Source organism: Crinia signifera, chromosome 19, assembly GCF_055691185.1.
Source record: "Crinia signifera chromosome 19, ASM5569118v1, whole genome shotgun sequence".
Lineage (NCBI taxonomy): Eukaryota > Metazoa > Chordata > Amphibia > Anura > Myobatrachidae > Crinia > Crinia signifera.
In genome coordinates this window covers 33178581-33187779 of record NC_139226.1, presented here as the reverse complement: position 1 = coordinate 33187779, position 9199 = coordinate 33178581, and positions in this window count along the sequence as shown.

Genomic DNA, 9199 nt, shown 5'->3' with positions numbered 1-9199 from the left:
CCAGCCGACTTACCTACATCAATCCGGCCCAGTGCCGCTCCAACCTCCTCTGATGACAATACAAGAGGCTGACCACTTAAAGGCAAATTAATTACCTTCTCACAGTTATCTCTATCAAAACGTGCATAAAAATAGTTCTGCTCGTCTAAAAAAGAGATATCTGAGGTCACTGAGTTAGAAACCCCTGTCTTATGATTGCTAACAACCTGTATACCCTGCCACATGCTTCGAGAGTCAGATTTAAAAAAATGCTCCCCTTCTTCAGATTCGCCCTAGCTATATTATAGGCTTGTGCATCCCCATTCCTAAAGGCGATGTTACGAGCCTTTAACAGAACCCGAACCTCCCCGTTCATCACATGGCTTCTGATTGGGGTACACAGTAATCTGTTTCCAGGACGTAACCTTATCAATATTTATATTGATATAGTCCAGCACTGTAGCAGCATAGATGTCAATGCCCACATGTGAACCACCAGCAACCCGTGGCCCAAATATACTCAAACTTCTCCGGCAGCACAGCGTCAGCCCTGCTTGGCCAGACCTTAATGTCTCTTACTTCCGGCTTCACTCGCTGTATAAGCGGAGAATACTTAGGGGTAAGAAATAGGGATAGATGATCCGCCTGTCCCAGGTGGGGGAGAGCCGTTGCAGAGTAAGCCCCAGCAATATTTGTGTATACATGGTCCGATATTTTATCTCCACTTGTGTTACAGGAGACATATGCAGCTCTTTCATAGCGATTTTTGACACTGATTTTGGTGGAACATAAACTGCTGTGACAAAAACAAAAGTAAACTCCATGTCAGATAGAATGGTCTGCACTTAACCATAAGAAATTCCAGATCAGCCGAGCAATGTTGTTTCACAATCACAGAATGCACCAGAGTCAATGAGTGTTCTGTCTGCTCACATTACATACCGACCATCCAACCCAATACTGCTGTCTGATTTATCGCTGTTTAACCATGTTTCTGTAAAGATCGTCACATTGCAGTGCATAAATCTTTTGCTATGTCTGATATTCAATCTCAGTTCATCCATTTTGTTTATAATTGACCTTACGTTTGACAGAAAGATGCTGGGTAGTGGGAGCCTGGTATGCGCCTGTCTCAGTCTCTCCCGCAGTCTCTCCATGCTTCCCTCTCCTCTGCTTTCTGTCCCTTTGCCGCCACCTCCCCCCTCTACCAGGCCAGGCAGTGCACGCTTCCTGCTTCATTACCCCCCTAGCAGCATCATCACCCACCATGCACCATCATCACCCCCCCTGCACATCATCATCTCTCCCTGCACATCATCATGATCCCCTCCCCCTGCAGCATCTCCCCGGGGTCCGGCAGTATCACATCACCCTGGGGTCCGGCATCCCAGGCAGGGGGTCCCTCCAGGGTATGGGAAGTAACCGGCGGGGTCCCTGCAGCGGATGGGAACTAGTACCAGTAGTTACCATCCGCCGCAGGGACGCCGCCGGCTACTTCCCATGCGCTGGAGGGACCCCGCTGGTGACTTCCCATACCCTGGAGGGACCCCCTGCCTGCCTGGGCTGCAGGATCCTGGGGTGATGTGACCGAGCCCAGACTGTAAATGTCTTTCCCGCCGCCCGTCCTAGCCCCCCGGTGCCGCCTCTTAGCTGCAGACTGCAAATGCTGGCTCTCCTCCCATCATCCAGACAGCGGGCAAAAGAGCTGCCGCTGCTGCTGACAGGGCCGCCCGAATCCCGGATATTGTATAGTCTGGGACAGCCAACCGTCTGGACTCCGGATGCTGACCTGAGTTACCGGACTGTCTGGAGTAATCCTGGACGGGTGGTAACCCTAGTCATTCATACTCAATGACAGCAATGAAATCAGGTGTGGAAGCTGGGGTGACACAGATAGTGGGTGACTGGGGAAGCTGGGTGACCCAGATGGCGGGTGACTGGGGAAGCTGGGTGACCCAGATGGCGGGTGACTGGGGAAGCTGGGGTGACCCAGATGGCGGGTGACTGGGGAAACGGAGGTGACGGAGATAGCGGGTGACTGGGGAAGCTGGGGTGATGCAGATAGTGGGTGACTGGGGAAGCTGGGGTGATACAGATAGCGGGTGACTGGGGAAGCTGGGGTGATACAGATAGCGGGTGACTGGGGAAGCTGGGGTGATGGAGATAGCGGGTGACTGGGTAAGCTGGGGTGATGGAGATAGCGGGTGACTGGGGAAGCTGGGGTGATACAGATAGCGGGTGACTGGGGAAGCTGGGGTGATGGAGATAGCGGGTGACTGGGTAAGCTGGGGTGACGGAGATAGCGGGTGACTAGGGAAGCTGGGGTGAAGTAGTTAGCATGTGACTGCCTGGGGAAGCTGGGGTGACTGGAGAGGCTATGGTGACAGGGAGATAGTGAGCCCACCTAGTTTGCATGTGTAAATTGCACATTGGTTGTTTTAACTGTAAGTGTCCTGATGATGGACTAAGCCCGAAACGGCGTTGACCAACAGTAAATTATCTTTTTCTGCACAAGACCCAGAGTGATGTCTATTCTCAAAACTTTCTGCATACTGTGGGGAGTTATACCCCCTAGGCGAGCACCTGGGCAAGTAAGCACTCAGAAGTGCCGGGCTTTCTATATATATATATATATATATATATATATATATATATATATATATATATATATATATATACCGTATATACTCGAGTATAAGCCGACCCGAATATAAGCCGAGGCCCCTAATTTTGCCCCCAAAATCTGGGAAAACTTATTGACTCGAGTAAAAGCCGTGGGTGGGAAACACAGCGGTTACTGGTCTGACACACACACACACACATACGGTATTACCGGTAGTATACATACAAACAGCGAAGAACTCACAATGTATACAAACAATACTGACAAAAACACACAAATGGTATACACACAGTTGACACAGACATACACACACTTGCACAGTATACATACACATGCACAGTATACACACATGCACAGTATACATACACACACATGCACAGTATACATACACACACAGACATGCACAGTATACATACACGCACAAACATGCACAGTACACATTACATACACACACATACACACATACACACACACACACACAGACATGCACAGTACACATAGTGTGTAAAAAAACAGCATAAAGGTAATTTATTACAGCACATACCCAGAGGCCCCCCCCCCCCCCCCCCCCCCCCCACACACACACACACACACCAGAATTTCATTAACATTTCATGTTGGTACCTTTATTCACAGTACCGGTACTTTAGACGCAGGACGGAGCAGAGGGAGCAGAGCACCAGGCAGGAAGTGTCAACCTCTGACACTCCTGCGTGTGTCCTGCTGCAGCGCGGCGCCGGCGGGAGAACGGGCGGGCAAGGTAGGGAAACCGGCTGGTGAGCTGGGAGAGCGGGCGGATAAGGCAGGGGAGCCGGCGGCAGCAGTGCACAGCTCCGGCGCTTTGTGATATGTCTGCGCCCGGAGCTAGTGTTCTGCCGGCTCCGCCGATGTGTATTTTCCACTTGACTCGAGTATAAGCCGAGGAGGGGGTTTTCTGCCCAAAAAATTGGGCAGAAAAACTCGGCTTATACTCGAGTATATACGGTATATATATATATATATATATAGATGTAGATGGCGCGGCACTCGTACCTCTTTCCAGTAACTTAGACGGAAGCCAATGTTTCTTATCAACGTTTCAAATCTCTTTAATTTGTCGTCAGGATAATACAAAGTAACAAACAATCCAATCCAGATGATTTCACCCTTCATTTTGAAAAAAATGGGTGGGAATACTAAACCGCTGTTCTTTTGATTTAATGGTTCTTGTTATAGAACAATCATCTAAAGCATTCAAAATAATCAAAGAGAAGATCACCACGTATGAAGATGCACATCTCGCAACACTATCGACTGATTTGGACACTAATTGGCTACAAAGACTTAAAAAACAACTTGCTACGTATAAAAGGGAACTTATTCAGTTTAAACAAGAAAAAATGAATAAAGTTCAAGTTGATTATGAAAGACATGCTGTATACCGTTGGCTGTCCGGCAACACATCAGAAGGTCCAAGACGCCCCTTCTTCCATCAGAAGAGACGGGGCAAAAACACTTTAAGCCAATTCGACTCTGATACATCTCAGGACCCACAGAGTTCCAACAGTGAAAGTGACAAAGTACTAGGGGAATCTGGCCCTTTAGACGCAATACCAAAATCGACAAGATACAGAGGCCGTGTCGGCAGAGGAGACGCACGAGGAGGGGACAACAGTGGAAAAGGCACAAGACGCCCAGGACGTCCACCGACTGTGAGACACTAATATTTAATCTATCCTCATATGAACTGTCCCCGAGCGAACAACATCTATTGGGGAGAGGTCTATCCTTCATTCCAACAGTTCAATATAATGATATTCAATGGAAGATAGAACGTCATGAACTGTTGAGAAAAGTCAAATTAAAATAATTTTTTCATAATAACCCAGCTGTTTCCAGTAATGATACCGAGACTGTCCCCTTACCTGCATCTCTGAAGAGTTTTTGTCCTCCATCTTGCTTTGAGCCCCACTCCACAAATGCCACTATTAAGACTTTTGCACAAATAATGGATCGTGATATTGAACAAGACATACAAAATACAGTGGTCCACCCTAATCTGACTGTCGATGAAAGATATGCCCTGAGGACCCTGAGATCCAACAGCAACCTTATCATCTGGGGTGCTGATAAGGGGGGAGCTAGTGCTCCAGGACTTTGAGGACTATGATCGAGAAATACAACGACATCTGACCGACTCTTCTACCTACAAGAAACTAGTGAGTAACCCTATGTTATCTTGTAAGAAACGCCTGAATGATATACTCCAAATAGGTCTGGACAATGACATCATATCGGTTTCCATGAAAAAGGTCCTATGCCCTGAGTCACCTACTGTCCCCATTTTTTACACACTACCGAAGGTCCATAAAGGTGTCTTCCCTCCACCAGGTCGACCCATCGTTGCAGCCCAAGGATCTATATTACATCCTTTGGCTACTTTGCTTGACGAATGGTTACAGCCGCTAATTAAGAGACAATCCTCTTTTCTTTTGGACACTACTGATTTTTTACGTGAACTTAAACATTTTTCCAAATACCTGATGATTGTTGGTTGGCTACTGTAGACGTGGTGAATCTTTACAACACCATACCACATGCTCTGGGTTTATCATCTCTTGAAAGGTTCCTCAGGACGGAAAGTGACTTTGGTGTTAATAAAATTGAGATTATTGTATTGGCTATGGATTTCATTTTGAACAACAATTTTTTTCTTTACAATAACGATTTTTATTTACAGATCCGAGGTTGTTCTATGGGCTCTTCAGTGGCCCCAGCCTATGCCAATATATTCATGTTTGCAGTTTAGTTAGATGTTTTCTTTTCTAATATGATTTTTTCAGAACACTGTTTATTGTTTAAGCGCTACATAGAGGATATTTTCATCGTATGGAAAGGGGATTGTAACATGCTTAAGACCATCATCGAGTCACATAATACTATAGATCACCCCACCAAATTCACTTTTGATATTAATTTTGCTGATATCCATTTTTTGGATGTTCGCATTTGTCGACAGGACAATCGACTCAATACTCAAGTTTACATTAAAGAAACCGATCACAACACGTTGTTGCAACCACAAAGTTGCCACCCCCGTAAGCTAGTCAACAGCTTGCCTTACTCCCAGGTGATCAGGTATAGGAGAATCAATAGTGACGACATTATATGTCGACAACAACTTGATGAATTTATTGGTAAATTGTTACAGAGAGGTTATCAAAAAAAGACACTGGAAGAATGTAAGGAGCGAGTTCTTAAGCTTGATCCCTCCAGTCTCCTCACTAGACAAAATAAAAATAAAGATAAACATAATACTGATAATATTTTACCAGTTGTGTCCAGATTTAATGTTACTTCAGAGGCTGCCATGTCGTCAGTTAAAAATAACTGTTCTATTCTGCAATCTGACCCTAATTTACCGTTTAAACAGACAAGGGCTATGCCCTGTTACAAGAGGGGAGCTAACCTTAAACAATTGTTAGTTAAAACTAATATAGAATATAAACCTGTCATTGGTCAACCATGCTGGCTTCCTAACCAAAAAAACGGTAACTTCCGTTGCACGTGTGTCACCTGTCAATTTCTATTGACAGGTGACACCTTCAATCACCCACATTCTGGGAAATTATACAATATAAAGCACCACTTCACTTGTAATTCTATGTTCATTGTGTATACCATCATTTGTCCCTGCAGTCTTATCTATGTAGGTAAGACTGAACGTAAGTTCAAGGAACGGATGGGCATGCACCGATGCTCAATCCGCAGTGCAATTGAAAGTGGGAAGAGCGACCAGCCGGTCACCAGACACTTCCTTGTACTTAAACACCCTCTTTCAAGTCTCCGCTATCGGATCATCGATTGTATCCCCCAAACTAAAAGAGGTGGCAATAGAGCCCGCTTACTTCTACAGAAAGAAGCATGGTGGATACACCAATTAGATTGCATCGCACCACGGGGACTTAATGATCTTTTGCCCTTATCGGTATTCCATGATTGATATGGGTTTTATACTGCTTTTTGTTTATGTTTATATGTATAGCATGGTTGTTACAAACTGTACAGCATTCATGTTTCATATGTTATAACATTATCCATTCATATGCCTTGCCTCTTTTGTGGTGTCTTTATTAGGTAACTGCATCCATTTTTTAACAGTCTTTGTATTCATCAGGCATTGTCCCGCTGTGGGGGGTGGCAGTTGGGAGCATAGGCGAATCTAGGGGGTGGTCTGGGGGTGCACAGGACCACCCATTAGCCCATTTTGTAGCTGAGGCATGGGGCTTTCCAACGAGCCCAGCCCCGTGTCTCTTGCCCCCTGGGAAGCAGAGATACTGCCAGGCAAAGCTGGCATGTATTCCCTATAGGATAACATGGGACCCGCTAATTCCGACCCCCACCCAGTTCAAAGGCTGCCAGTTCCCCCTTCGGCATCACTGAAGCTCGAGGTTGATCTCAGTCGAACCCAAATTGCTGGGCCTTCAATCTGATACCAGGCTGGATCCATATGGATTAATTGGTTCCAGGGATATTGAGATTAAACCGTTTTTTTCATTTCTTAAATGTAATTTCATGACCGTTTATGTTCTTTGAGGGCAGATTTCTCTGGAACCAAACAGCTCAGTTTCACGTGACCAAAATCATTCGAAGTCAACTCAAAAGTTCTTCAATATGATACTGGTCTCATGTAAATGGGTCAGTTGGTTCCGAAGATATAGCTGGTTGATTAAAGGGGGGTAGGGAGAGGGGAGTGGTTGTCTCTCCCGCTCACACCAGAAAATGCAGGGACTAGGCTGGTGTATAAGGGGTCAGCCTGGGAATGTCCCTGCATGATCCTGGGACCATATTCTCGGGTAACTCCCTGCATTTTCTGTTGTGAAAGGGGTATTATTTCAAACAGCCATGACCTACAGCAGTGGTCTCCAACCTTTTTTGGGTCGGGAGCTACTCGCGACAAAATAAACCGCCCGAAGAGCTACTAAAGTAAAAATAAATAAAAAATCTGCATAATATCCAAAAAAATGCCCTTTACACATAATGCCACAAACTGTAATGCCCCAGACACATTATGCCACGCACTGCAATTCCCCAAAACATACCTCCCAACACTGGAGACAAAAATTAGAAGGTTCAGCTACTACTGTGGAACTCCTGCGAGGCTACATCCCCCATTTTTTCCGCTATGGGGGCATAGTCAGCTCTCTAAGAGCTGTAGCCACATGGGGTGCGGCCATGGAAAATGGGGGTGTGATACACATATGCCCTCAATAGTGCAGTGCCAGATACACATGACCACAATAGTGCAGTCCGTGATACCCATTATAAATATGCCCCGCACCGTGATGCTCCATTATACAAATGCCCCACACCGTGATGCTCCATTATGCATATGCCACACACACACACGATGCCCATTATACAAATGACCCACACCGTGATGCACCATTATACATATGCCCCACACCGTGATGCACCATTATACATATGCCACACCGTGATACTCCATTATACATATGCCACACACCGTGATGCTCCATTATACATATGCCACACCGTGATACTCCATTATACATATGCCCCACACCGTGATGCTCCATTATACATATGCCACACACCGTGATGCTCCATTATGCATATGCCACACCGTGATGCTCCATTATACATATGCCACACACACACGATGCCCATTATACAAATGCCCCACACCGTGATGCACCATTATACATATGCCCCACACCGTGATGCACCATTATACATATGCCACACACCGTGATGCCCATTATACATATGCCACACACCGTGATGCACCATTATACATATGCCACACCGTGATACTCCATTATACATATGCCACACACCGTGATGCACCATTATACATATGCCACACACACACGATGCCCATTATACAAATGCCCCACACCGTGATGCACCATTATACATATGCCACACCGTGATACTCCATTATACATATGCCCCACACCGTGATGCACCATTATACATATGCCACACCATGATACTCCATTATACATATGCCACACACCGTGATGCACCATTATACATATGCCACACCGTGATACTCCATTATACATATGCCCCACACCTTGATGCTCATTAAACTTGTGCCACACAAATGATGCCCATTACACATATTGCACACAATGTCCCACAGTAAGGCTAATAAAAAAATGTAAATTACCTGGGGTTCATTTTTGTTGCCAGGGGTTAATGCTCATTGATAAGGGGGTCACTGCTTGCCCCCTCCACTATGCCCGTCTTCAAATGGGCATAGTGGGCAGTTTCACTATAATAAATAAATTAGTCATTGCTGCTGCTGCCGCGTTCGGAGCTCAGCTCAGCTCCATCATCTGGCTGGCTTATGGAGCCCCCCACACCATGCTAGAAGTCATATTTGCAGATCTGACAGTGAACACAGCACTGCAGCGTTACCCGGAAGTGCCGGGAGCGCTTAGCGCGGTGCTCCCTGTCAGACGCTAGAGGTCAAATATGACTTCTAGCGCCTGCTGTCTCCTCTGGTCCCGACTCCCCGTACAAGGACTACAGCGCGGGGGGAAGCTGACGGCGGCTGTAGCGGGGCAAGGCGGCGGCTATAGCGGC